Raw genomic sequence first — 13,091 nt, forward strand, 5'->3', positions numbered from 1 at the left:
AGGGAAATGAGAGACGAGGGGGAGATGATGGTAGAGGAGCTGAAGGGAAAATGGGAGGAGGAGCTGGGGGAAGAGATTGAGGAGGGGCTCTGGGCAGATGCCCTAAGTAGGGTAAACTCTTCGTCCTCGTGTGCCAGGCTCAGCCTGATACAATTCAAGGTTCTACACAGGGCGCATATGACTGGAGCAAGGCTGAGTAGATTTTTTGGAGATGAGGATAGGTGCGGGAGATGCGCGGGAAGCCCGGCGAACCACACCCACATGTTTTGGTCATGTCCGGTATTGCATGGGTTCTGGGTGGGTGTGGCAAAAGTGATTTCAAAGGTGGTGGGGGTCCTGGTCGAACCAGGCTGGGGGTTGGCTATATTTGGGGTTGCAGATGAGCCGGGAGTGCAGGAGGCGAGAGAGGCCGATGTTTTGGCCTTTGCGTCCCTAGTAGCCCGGCGAAGGATTCTACTTATGTGGAAAGAAGCTAAACCCCCGGGCGTGGAGGCCTGGAGAAACGACGTGGCAGTGTTCATAAAATTGGAGCGGATAAAGTACGCACTAAGAGGTTCGGCTCAAGGGTTCACCAGGCGGTGGCAACCGTTCCTCGACTATCTCGCAGAGCGATAAGGGAAAATAGGAAAGGTAGCAGCAGCAACCCAGGGGGGGGGGGGGGCGGGGAGGAGAACTCATTTGGGTCCTCAGGGGTTTTATGTGTGTGTTTATATATTAGTTATTTATATTAGATTTTACGAAGTTACTATTTTAGTTACTATTTCTGTTGTTTCTTATTTTGTTGTTGGCAGTTGCCGTTAGTTAGCATATTATCTATTTAAAAAACGATCAATGTATATATTATTCCGAAGTTGTAAAATGGGAAAATTTTGTTTTTGTTTGATCGAAAAACTTTAATAAAATATATTTTTTTTAAAAAGGAAACCCTCCTTCACACAATGGACAAAAACAGATCCACCTAAAGTACTCGGACTATAGCATTTCCAGTCAATATTTGGAAAGTTTAAGTCCCCCATAACAACTACCCTGTTGCTTTCGCTCCTCATTCAGAATCATCTTTGCTATCCTTTCCTCTACATCTCTGGAACCTTTCGGAGGCCTATAGAAAACCACTAACAGGGTGACCTCTCCTTTCCTGTTTCTAACCTCAGCCCATACTACCTCAGTCGACGAGTCCTCATCAAATATCCTTTCTGCCACTGTACTACTGTCCTTGACTAACAATGCCACCCCTCCCCCTCTTTTACCACCTTCCCTGAGCTTACTGAAATATCTAAACCCCGGCACCTGCAACAACCATTCCTGTCCCTGCTCTATCCATGTCTCGGAAATGGCCTCAACATCGAAGTCCCAGGTATCAACCCATGCCTCAAGTTCACCCACCTTATTCCGGATGCTGCTGGCATTGAAGAAGACACACTTTAAACCACCTTCCTGCCTGCCGGTACACTCCTGCAACTTTGAAACCTTACTCATGACCTCACTACTCTCAACCTCCTGTGTACTGGAGCTACAATTCAGGTTCCCAAGCCCCTGCTGAACTAGTTTAAACCCTCGCGAAGAGCATTATCAAATTTACCCCCCAGGATATTGGTACCCCTCTGGTCCCGGTGTAGACAATCCCGTTTGTAGAGGTCCCATCGACCCCAGAATGAACCCCAATTATACAGAAATCTGAAACCCTCCCTCCTGCACCATCCCTGTAGCCACGTGTTCAACTCCTCTCTCTCTTCCTATTCCTCGTCTCGCTATCACGTGGCATGGCTAACAATCCAGAGATAATAACTTTGTTTGTCCTAGATCTTAGTTTCCACCCTAGCTCCCTGAATTCCTGCCTTACATCCCTATCCCTTTTCCTATCTATGTCATTGGTACGTATGTGGACCATGACTTGGGGCTGCTCCCCCTCCCCCTTAAGGATCCCCAAAACACGATCCGAGACATCACGCACCCTGACACCTGGGAGGCAACACACCAACCGCGAGTCTCTCTCATTCCCACATAACCTCCTATCCCATGCTGTCTCCTGTTGCAACTACAGCCCAAGTCTTCTTTATCTTTTTGTTTCTGCCCTTACAAACACTTCTAGTCCTTTTCTCCATGCACTGAAGTAGGAATTCAGTAGAAAATTGCCTCTGTCATCAGTTTTATAATTCAAGTCAGTTAGAAGATCGGGGGAAAAGGTCCAAAAGTCCGACCAGAGCGGGAGTCACCAAATATGCGACTTACTCCTTCATAGCCATCACCGGAAGTCCGCACACAACGATTCTTGACACGTTCAGTTGCCTAGGCCACTTTGGAGGTGCCCTCAGGTACGATGCCATGAGGGTCGGCCACATCATGGCGGCCTGCTGCATCCTCCACATTATTGCACAGCAGAGGGGTGATGTGCTGGACGAGGAGGAGGAATGCAAGGCCTCATCCAATGAGGACGATGTGGAGGAGAGGGTGAGGGTGGGCAGGACATGGAGTCCAGGCAGGTATGGGAGGCCACAAGACGTGTGCATCAGAACCATCGTGCACGGGATGCTCTGATCACCTCCAAGTTTACCGACTAGGGGTGTGGGCGGTGGAGGGGGGTACTGGCCAGGGGCTTGGATACTGCATCCAAACCCCAAACGCCCTCACCAACCCCCCCCCCCCCACCTCCCCCCTCTCCCCCCCCCCCCCCCCCGCAACCTCCCTCCTTGATACATACCTCCCGCATTACGCCGTGGGGGCGCTGGGTTTGTAGTCACAGCGGGTCTAGTCCATGGGATGGGGGTTGATGACAGCCCGCTTTTTGATGAGCTCTGGTGCTCCACATCGTTTGTCAATATCTTCCTCCTGCCCATGGTAGCACTTTCCACCGTCCACCTGGGTGATCCTTGCAAGCAAGTTACCATCCCATCACATGGTCCCACCGAATCCCTGGGGTGGTGGTGGTAGGGACGGTCGGGGACGGGGCGGAGCCCAGGCCGCCCACAGGGCCCACCCATTGCACCCCCAACATCTGCCCCCCCCCCCGCCCCCCGCCAGCTCAGCCCAGCCCATCCCTTACATCCACCTGACAGAGCACCGAAGCAGGTTCCAACAATGGTTGGATCTGATCGCACCTCCATCCCATGGAGTAGCCCAAGGGAGGAACAGGTGATGTGGCCTGAACCGGTGACTCCCGCAAGGGAGGTGCCGGAACACTGCAGCGCCTTGGACTCCCCACCCCCAACGCCGGACCACAGGCAGATGGACATCAGCCAGAGTCCATGATAGCTGTGCTATACCTTTGATCCTGTTGGATCTCCAGGATTCGGCTCTAACTGATTTATGCTTCCTTGGAGCGGCAAGATGTAAATCTCTTCTATGTTACAGTCGGCACTGCCTGTACTCTTGTCTTCAACACATTCCATCTCCCGTAAGTAATGGTTTTATTACAATTTTTTCCCCCCAATTTAACTTGAATACAACATTGCATAAAGTTTGGTTGAAAGTTGTATAATGCAGCGTCTGCTGCATTTTAGTAATGTTTTCACCTTCTGAACTTAGAGTCTTTCTGTGCCTGTTAGCTTGTCCATCTATCTATTGGAAATGGGCTATTTCAAAGAATAATTTCTGAAGCAGTTTCGGTGCATTTTGCTGTATTCTGGATGCAATGGCTTTCTCCTCCCTCTCTATCCTGTGACTGAAAAGACCACAATCCAGGTATTTTTCACAACGCTTGATTGCTGCTACACCGAGCAGTAACCAGGAAACCACGGACTCCAAAAGGCAATTGTTATTCGTTAAACAATGGAAATGAATATGTTTTTAAGTTGAATCGATTGTCCGTTTCTTAGACTTCAGGGGACTGCTCGTGGAATGTTGTGATCACAAACCAGGCAAGCTACGTTTTAAGGATTCACAAGTTGACATTACAAACTGTTGATGACCATTCGTTGATAATATCGCGATAAAATCACCCTGCAGGTTTGAAATCCGGAACACGAGGTTCCAAGTAGATGTTCAATTTGCCGACAACTTTAAACTGGTTTTGGAAACCTTGCCCTGGGTACGGAAAGGGCCCAAATATTGGACAGGTTCAATCGTGGCCCAGCGAGCAATTCCGACAACTCAAATTTCCGAACGCAAAGGAGATGCATGTGATGGTCCAGAAAGTTACTTCTTAGCCTGGCGGCAATCTATGTAAACAGTGATGGGTTTATAATCGAACTGGTCCATAAATCTCTTGCGCTTCGGCCGGCATTTAGATTCTCAGCTTCTTTCATTCTTTGTCACCTTCACTCCTGCATACACTGTGCCTTTGTCTTGTTGACCTTTGGATGGTTTCCTGGAATCAGCAAACTGCAAGGCGGCGTAAGTCAGCTTGTTATCTCCGCCCCTTTGTTTAGTCTGTGAAAGTAATATTTAATATCACTCGTTATCCCATCGCCAATCATTGTTGAGACACTCAAGATTTACAAAAGACTGTGATGTAATTTCCTCATTATTTGCAACTTCAGATTGTAAACGGATTTTGGATTCTCTGCAGCCAGCCCCAAATCGTATTGAAATCCCAGTTGACGCTTCATATAAAATAAGTTTGCCTGTTAATATAGCTCATTTAAAGGAGCAGGCTAATAGTTTGATTAAAATAGCAAAATTAATTCCACACTTCTGTTTGGAATGCTGATATTACACAAGGCCGTTTTAAGGCTCGACAGCCGCTGTGACCTGCTTATCCCGCGGGGGAGAGCCCCAGGTCAGACTTCTCAGCCGCCCTTCCACCCGCTCCCACTGATCTCCCGATCTCTGGGACACGAGGCAACAGTGAGGAACCTTGCTTGAATTCAGCTTCCTCAGCACAGTTAATAGATTAAACATGGGACCTTCCCATTTCCTACGACTCAATGTCCTATCACATAACATCGATGCTGTCACAATAAATGAACTGAGATTTACCTGGGAATATACCGTCCTCTCCTCCCTCTGTCTGGGGTTCTCATTATTCTTGCTGCTAGTTTGGACAGTGGCGTAGGACAGGGACAGGCTGTTGTCGGTTCCGTGTTTTGTCTGTAAAACAGATATTTTCCACACACACCAGGTGAATTTCTTATTCTTTTAGTTGAGGGCAATCCTAATTTCAGACAGACCGCAAACAGCAACTGGGATAATAGTGACCCTGCTGTTGTGTAAAACCTATCATAAGATTCCGCAGCCTGATTTACATCTCTGCACATTGCTATTTCCAAACAGGTCAGTGGGAGAGCCGCCAAAACTTTAGGATTTGATTAATTCTGTTGCACCAAGTCAAAACCACCTCCTCAGATTCTGTACAGTTTCGCAGTATTGACGGTTATTGTGGAGTGTTAATCTTGTATGGTAATAGATTGAAGAGTGTTCGCCTCAATGTCTCCGTCCTACCTGGGAATAGATGGTGGGCTCTTTCTCGTGCCTCGGTTTGGAGGGTCCTCTGCCTTCTCTAAAGTTCAGACTCGCGTAGGCGGCAATTTGCTCACTAGGTCTTTGTGTAACCTGTAAAAATAAGATATGAAATGCTGAAAGCGGCGACTCTGCCTCTGTAGCCAGCTACCGTCATTCTAACTAATTCTGAAAGTGTAAATATGCAGACACGAAACGATAAACCTGGGCTGCAAGTGAACTCTTTCCAATCTCAATGATTGTATCCAATATCGCACCAACAGGGTGGAGAATATTTTTATTTTATTTATTCGAGGGACGTGAGCTTCGCCGACTAAGCCAGCATTTATTACCCGTCCTACTTGCCCTTGAATCGCTGCAGCCCATGTGGTATATCCACAGTGCTGTTAAGGAGGGAATTCCTGGATTTTGACCCTGCGATATTGAAAGAATCGCGATGTCTTTCGAAGTGCTGATCGTGGGTGGCTTGGAATGGGTCTTCAATGTGTTGGGGTTCCCATCTATCTGCTGGCCTTGTCCTTCTAGATGTCAGTGGTCGTGGGTTTGGAAGATGCTGCCTGAGAAGCTTTGGTGAGTTACTGCAGTGCATCTTGTAGCTGGTACACACTGCTGAATCTGTGTGTCGGTGTTGGAAGGATTTGTTGTGTGGATGTGGTGCTAATCAAATGGGTTGCTTTGTCCTAGCTGATGTCGAAGTTCTTGAATGTCGTAGAGCTGCACTCATCCAGACAAGGGGAAAGTATTTCAATTGTATTCACATCTGCTTTGTCGATTGTGGACAGACGTTGGGGAGTCAGGAGGCGAGACACTCGCTGGAGGATTCCTAGCCTCTGACTTGCTCTTGTAGCTGAAGTGTTTACATAAGAACATAAAGAACACAAGAACTAGGAGCAGGATTAGACAATTAAGCCCCTCGTGCCTGCCCAGCTATTCAATATGATCATTGTTGATCTCATCTCGGCTTGATCTCCACCTTCCTGCCTGCTCCATATAACACTTTATCCCTGAGAACGGACCCTGTGTCATTCCATTAATTGCAATTTGCTAACCAGAAAGACACATTTATCCCCACTTTCTGCTTTCTGTTGGTTAGTCAATCCTCTATCCAAACTAATATATTGCTGGCAACTCTGTGGGATCTTACCTTGTGTATTGACCTTTTTTGTGACAGCTTATCAAACGCTTTCTGGAAGTCCAGATATCCTACATCTGCAGGAACCCCATTATCCACATCTTCGAAGAACTCTAGCAAATTAGTCAAACACGATTTGCCCTTCATAAAACCATGCTGACTCTGATAGATTACGTTTTAATATTCCAAATGTCCTGTTCTGTAATAATGATTCCAACAATTTACCCAGAACAGATGTTAAATGAATTGGAATCCACAGTTTCCTACTTTCAGCCTTTCTCCATTTTTGAACAGGGGAATTACATTAGCATTTTCCCAATCCACTGGAACCTCCACTATCTCTGCTGCCACTTTGTTTAAGACCCTAGAATGTAGGCCATCCGGCCTGGAGGACTTGTCTGCCTTAAATCCCAAACGTTTGTTCAGGACCTTTCCCCTCGTGATGGCGATTGTTTTAAGTTCCTCCTTTTCAACAACCTCTGACTTACCTGTTAATATTCGGATGGTTGTGTCCTCCACCATGAAACCCAAAGCAAAATACTGATTTAATAACTCTGCAATTTCCCATTATTAACTTCCCAGTCTCGTCCCCTAAGGGATCAACATTGACTTTAGCTACTCTCTTCATTGTTATATTCTTATAGAACCTCTGACTAGCCATTTATATATTTTGCACTAGATATTCTGCCATGTAGATATACGGCTAGTCCAATTCAAATTCTGGTCAATGGTCTAAATATAGAACCCAGAGTGCTCAATACATTTACCTTCATTTAAAATCGTCATGATTTGGGAACCGCTAATAACTATCTGATGAATAATACACGTTTTTCTTTCCCCAATTACCTCCAGCTCCCCCGCAGCTTATTGGGAGTAATGGTCATCTTACTGCAGTCCATTAGAAGACCTGACAGCGAAGTCTGAGTTTGTCCTCCTTCCACTTCCAGAAAGTTCCATTCCAAGGTGGATGTCAGCAGTCAAAACGCTGGCAAACCCTCACTGCGCAATCCGGGGATGCAGTTCTCAGGCCATTTGAGGTAGCAGTAGCAGTGTCTCAGCCTGGCTCAGCCAATGCAGCTGAGGTGGGCACAGACACTGGGACCTTCCTGATAATTTTCCCTGTGGTAATAATGTCTACGTTAAACAACGAGACATCTGGTTATTTTTTATTTTTGAAATAATTTGAATTAGGTAAGGGGACAGGACTCAGAAGTATCTGTTATTGTAAAGAAAAATATTTATCTGGCAGTTAGAAATAAAGGAGCAGAAGCGAGGAACAATTCTAAACATTTGAAACCCACTGGCCAGGCCTCACATAGAAATGCTGTCCCACTTTGGGTCTGCACTTTGGGAAGGATGTCACGTCCTTGGAGGGGTGCTTTGCTGGAATGGTATCAGGCCTGAGGGACTTCAGTGATGTGACGGAGACTAGATAAACTATGATTGTTTTTCGTGCAGCAGAGAGGATTCTGAGAGGGTTAGTTCGAGAAAACGACGCAAAACCGTTTTCATCGGTGGTTTGTTCGCCATCCAGGGGACTCAGATTTTGTAATGGGGAAGATGAGGATTTTCCCGCAGCTTGCTGTTGCGATCTGCAATGCGCTGACTGAAAGGGTGACGACAAAATATTGAACAGAAACCGCAGAAAGGGAATTGGAGCAATGTTTGAAAAGAAGGAAAATGAGGACTATAGGACTACATAATTCTATGATCCCCCCCTTCTGCCCAATCCCCACTTCACCTTTATGGAATATAATGAAATAAACATTGTCACCCTACCGGTTCCTCTCTCTGAGCTGATTCCACGGAATTTCTATTATTACCTGAAAGAAAGAGAAGACATGAACAACTGAATCAGCGCACCGGCGAAACCAGTATCACGCTTTCGCTGCAAAACATATTTACTGTGTATGAAGTGAGGAAACCTGGATTGTGACTGTTCAGCAGCGTCAACTGCAGTATGATGTGCAATACCTGTTCATTAACACAGTGGCGCTGCACCCAAGGTCAATCAAGTTGCCTTTGTGCAATGGAGTGAAAGATGTGATAAGGCGTTGCAGCCCATTTTAACCCCGCAACGTTGCAACATAAATAAAATTCGGGGGAGATAGAAAGACTGTTAGTTCGAAATCACCTGTTTTACATTATCGCAGGAAGTCGAAATAATACTTAAATATTTTAAGATATCTTCCTGCTTGTACCTTGTGTTGCCCTATTATGTATTTTTTTTCATTTTCTTTTCTTTTCATGTACTTAATGATCTGTTTGAGCTGCTCGCAGAAAAATACTTTTCACTGTACCTCAGTACACATGATAATAAACAAATCCAATCCAATCCAATCCATTGATACTGTATATAAAGCACACAGTGTTAATAATTTCGGGTGTAAATTAGAAGTCTATCAATCGAGTGAGTGGTACGAATATGAAGGTGGAATATTTGCAATTCAAAATCCGCTTTACATCGTCATTTTCAACACTCAATCACGTGACGCTCATTTGGCGTCAATTTTATTAATTAAAGGTGCAGCAACATGCTCCTTGATCCTCTATAATGAACTATTATTTACCGAAAGGTTCTTACCAGCTGATGCTTTAAATTTGAGTCTTGTTAAAACAATTATCAACAGTAAAATAGCCAATATGCCACCTGCACATCCAATAATGAGTGGAAGTTTGGCACCTACAGGATCAACAAATGATTGAAATAAGAAACTGTGGAACACAGTGAGATTCACACAGGAACACAGCGAGGATCACACAAAGGGCGAGTTGCAAATGTGTCTCTCAGAATAATAGCCCATAATGTCAGTGGAGCTCGACCACTTTCATTTCTTTTAGCTGTAGCTGTACAATAATTATAACGTTTATCAAACGACATCAACTACACGTTAATAATGCAATTTATGGAGGAAATAAAGTCCACTACAAAAAGGCGCAGTCGGCTTCTGATTGGACTAGCACGGTGGCACAGTGGTTAGCTTCTTCACGTCACCAGGGACCCGGGATCGAGTCCAACCTTGGATGACTGTCTGTGTGGAGTCTGCACTTTCTCTCCGTGTTTGAGCCTGTTTCCTCGGGTGCTCCGGGTTCCTTCCACAGTCCAGCAAAGATGTGCTGGTTAGGTGGATTGGCCATGATCAATGTCCGGGATTACGGGGATAGGGCGGGGGAGTGGGCCAAGATGGATTGCTCTTCTGGAGGGTTGGTGCAGACTCGATGGGCCTTGCAAAGATCTTGCACCACCGCTCCCTTCGGGCTACAATTCCACAGACTACCGACCCCCTAACAAAAAAAAAGCATTGCCCCTATTAAATGGTAGGCCCCTTGTTCTTTAACTGTGTCCTCTAGTTCTAGATTCTCCCACAAGAGGAAACATCCTCTCAACATCCATCCTGTTAAGTTTTATGGGGACCTTGTTTAAAAATTAATTTGACAACTCAATTCTTTTTTTCCAATTAAGTGGCAATTTAACCTGGCAAATCCACCTACCCTGCACATCCTTTTGGGTTGTGGAGGTGAGACCCACGCAGACACGGGGAGAATGTGCATACTCCACACAGTCAGTGACCCAGGGCCGGGATCGAATCCGGGTCCTCAACGCTGTGAGACAGCAGTGCTAACCACTGCGCCATCGTGCCACCTTCAGTTTTATGAGGATCTAACGTTTCAAAACATACTTCCATTCCTCTAAACTCCAATGGATACAGATCTTCTCCCGCACTGATATTGTTAAAAAAACACAGAGCGTTAACAATTCCTGGTGTAGCAAATTGGAAGTGTATAAACGGAGTAAATAGGTCGAATGGGAAGGTGAAATCATAAGATAACCTCTTCACGCGGGAATCAGTGAAGTGAAACTTCTCTGAACTGCTTCTAAAAATATTGTATAATTTCATTAGAAAACAAAACTGCAAATAGTACTCCAGATGTGCACTCCAGATGAAACTTGCATTTGTAAAGCGCTTTCCACATAGTTAAACGTCCTAAGATGTTTCACAGAGCATTATCAAACAAGACTGAACAGCGGCTCACATAAAGTGATGTGGGGAGAGGTGGAGATAGGGGTCTGAAGGAAAGAAAGACAGAAAGGGAGCCAGAGGGAGCGACGTTTCTGACTTTATGGTGTAAACAGCTGAGAACAAATGATGATAATAATATTCCCATATATTGAACTTAAATGCACATGCTGTAACAGTAAATCTGTTAAAACCGAACTGTTTGTCTCTGTGTAAGTTAATTTAATTTGGCAAGAATTTGCCGAGGAATAAGCTTTCAGTTTTTGAGCGCTTCCCACATCAACCTCTCGATTCAGATCTTTTCAGAGAAACATTCTCCCTTCTCCTGCTACACACCATCTTGATTATTGTAATTGATTCCCATTGATATGACATTGTGGGTAAATACACTCCACATTCTCCGTGTGTATTCGAGTTTGAACAGCTGTTCAGATACATGTCTAATAAATAACTGCAGCTTGCAGCGGGTCCCGGGCTCCTCGCTGTAAATGTTGCCAAGAACGTGAGGAGGAATACGCTGTCCGTTTTTGAGCGGTTCCCAGATCAATCTCCAGTTTCAGATCTTTTCAGGGAGAAATTCTCCCTCCTCCAGTTACAAACCACCTTGATAATTTTAATTCATTTTAATTTCAATTCATTCAATTGATGTGACATTGGAAATAAATACACGCCACATTCACCCTGTATATTCGAATTTCAAAAGCTGTTCAGGTACATGTCTAATAAATAACTACAGGTTGCAGCCATTCCCGTGCTCACAGCCGTAGTTATTTCCAATCTTACCTCGGTTAACGGTGTAGCTGACACTGGCGGGCACCTGAAGGGAGATATGAGATACCAGACAGGTATAAACTACTCCATTCAGGACAGGCCTTTCCTCTTCCAAAGAGCTGGAAACCGCAAAAAGACCCTCCGCTGTCTCGTTTATCACAGTTTCTATTCCGGTCAGAATTTCCACACCATCTCTTTGCCAGGAGATTTTGAAATCTTCTGGGTAAAAGGCAGCCGTTTTACACTCGAACTTCAGAGAAGTCGCTGAATTCTCTTCAATCGGAACGATTTTCAGGGGAGTTGGGGGAGCTTCAATCGAGAAAAATAACACAATTTAAATGAAAACATTATGATTTTTCTACCTCTGTTATGTTGTTACATTCCTAATGTGACAATAATTATCCGTGCTCTCTTTTTTCTTTAACCTTGTGTTTGCAATTATTTGAAAAATAATTTCATGGCGTACAAAAATTGTTTGGGTGTATTGCGAACGAATACAGGGAGGATAAATCTCCCAGAGCTGGTGACAATGGGATCACTGTCCCGGCTGGAAGGTCAGCTCCTGGAATGGGAGCGTTTTTTGCTGAGAAGACCCAAGCGAGATTCCTTGTCCCAATCCATGGGAGGGAGCGTCACGAACAACGAAATCCCCTCACTTTTTTCTCTCAGAATTGTGGCTATACTAAACATTCATTTTTTAAAAATCCGTTGTCCGAATAATTCATATATTGCTGAACATATTTTGTTTTTACATTTAATGTTGAAAACAGGTGTGTAATTGAGTTATGCCCAATGTCTATAAAGTTTCCACACTCGGTGTTACTATGTGTATAGATTAAAATCCGTGCATTAACAATGATTAAACAACATTTCAATGGTGGGTGTTTCCGATCGCGCAGCCTTTACAAAAGGAACTTTCGCCAGAGGGGGATCCGAGGCCTGAAACATATTTCTCAACAGGACAGTGCTTTATTACTAATTATATATGAGAGAGTAGATCACAACTTCCATGCGGGTAGCACAGTGATTAGTATTGATGCGTCACAGCGCCAGGGTCCCAGGTTCGATTCCCAACTTGGGTCATTGGGCGTCATTCTCCGACCCCCCGCCGGGTCGGAGAATGGCCGTTGGCCGCCGTGAATCCCGCCCCGCCCCCGCCGAAGTCTCCGGTACCGGAGATTGGGTGGGGGCGGGAATCGGGCCGCGCCGGTTGGCGGGACCCCCGCTGGATTCTCCGGCCCGGATGGGCCGAAGTCCCGCCCAGAAATTGCCTGTCCCGCCAGCGTAAATCAAAGCTGGTATTTACCGGTGGGACCAGGCGGCGTGGGCGGGCTCCAGGGTCCTGGGGGGGGCGCGGGGTGATCTGACCCAGGGGGTGCCCCCACGGTGGCCTGGCCCACGATCGGGGCCCACCGATCCGCTGGCGGGCCTGTGCCGTGGGGGCACTCTTTCCCTTCCGCCTCCGCCACGGCCTGCACCATGGCGGAGGCGGAAGAGACTCTCCCCACTGCGCATGCGGGGGAAACTGACAGCGGCCGCTGACGCTCCCGCGCATGCGCGGAAAACTGACAGCGGCTGCTGACGCTCCCGCGCATGCGCCGGGAAACTGACAGCGGCCGCTGACGCTCCCGCGCATGCGCCGCATTTCCGCGCCAGCTGGCGGGGCAACAAACGCCATTTCCGCCAGCTGGCGGGGCGGAAATCCCTCCGGCGTCGGCCTAGCCCCTCAATGTTGGGGCTAGGCCGCCAAAGATGCGGAGCATTCCGCACCTTTG

The 13,091-nt window shown here is 46.4% G+C and overlaps 1 long non-coding RNA gene across 1 annotated transcript; it reads right to left on the bottom strand.

Annotated features, from left to right (window-relative positions):
• Nucleotides 1-3,387: 3,387 nt before the first annotated feature.
• LOC140384849 (uncharacterized) lies at nucleotides 3,388-11,493 on the bottom strand. Its single transcript, XR_011933171.1, has 5 exons — nucleotides 11,329-11,493; nucleotides 8,306-8,349; nucleotides 5,377-5,487; nucleotides 4,915-5,025; nucleotides 3,388-4,365 (listed from the first exon to the last, which is right to left on the bottom strand). It is a non-coding gene; the product is annotated as an uncharacterized lncRNA (long non-coding RNA).
• Between the last annotated feature and the right edge of the window lie 1,598 nt (nucleotides 11,494-13,091).

Source organism: Scyliorhinus torazame, chromosome 10, assembly GCF_047496885.1.
Source record: "Scyliorhinus torazame isolate Kashiwa2021f chromosome 10, sScyTor2.1, whole genome shotgun sequence".
Taxonomy (NCBI): domain Eukaryota; kingdom Metazoa; phylum Chordata; class Chondrichthyes; order Carcharhiniformes; family Scyliorhinidae; genus Scyliorhinus; species Scyliorhinus torazame.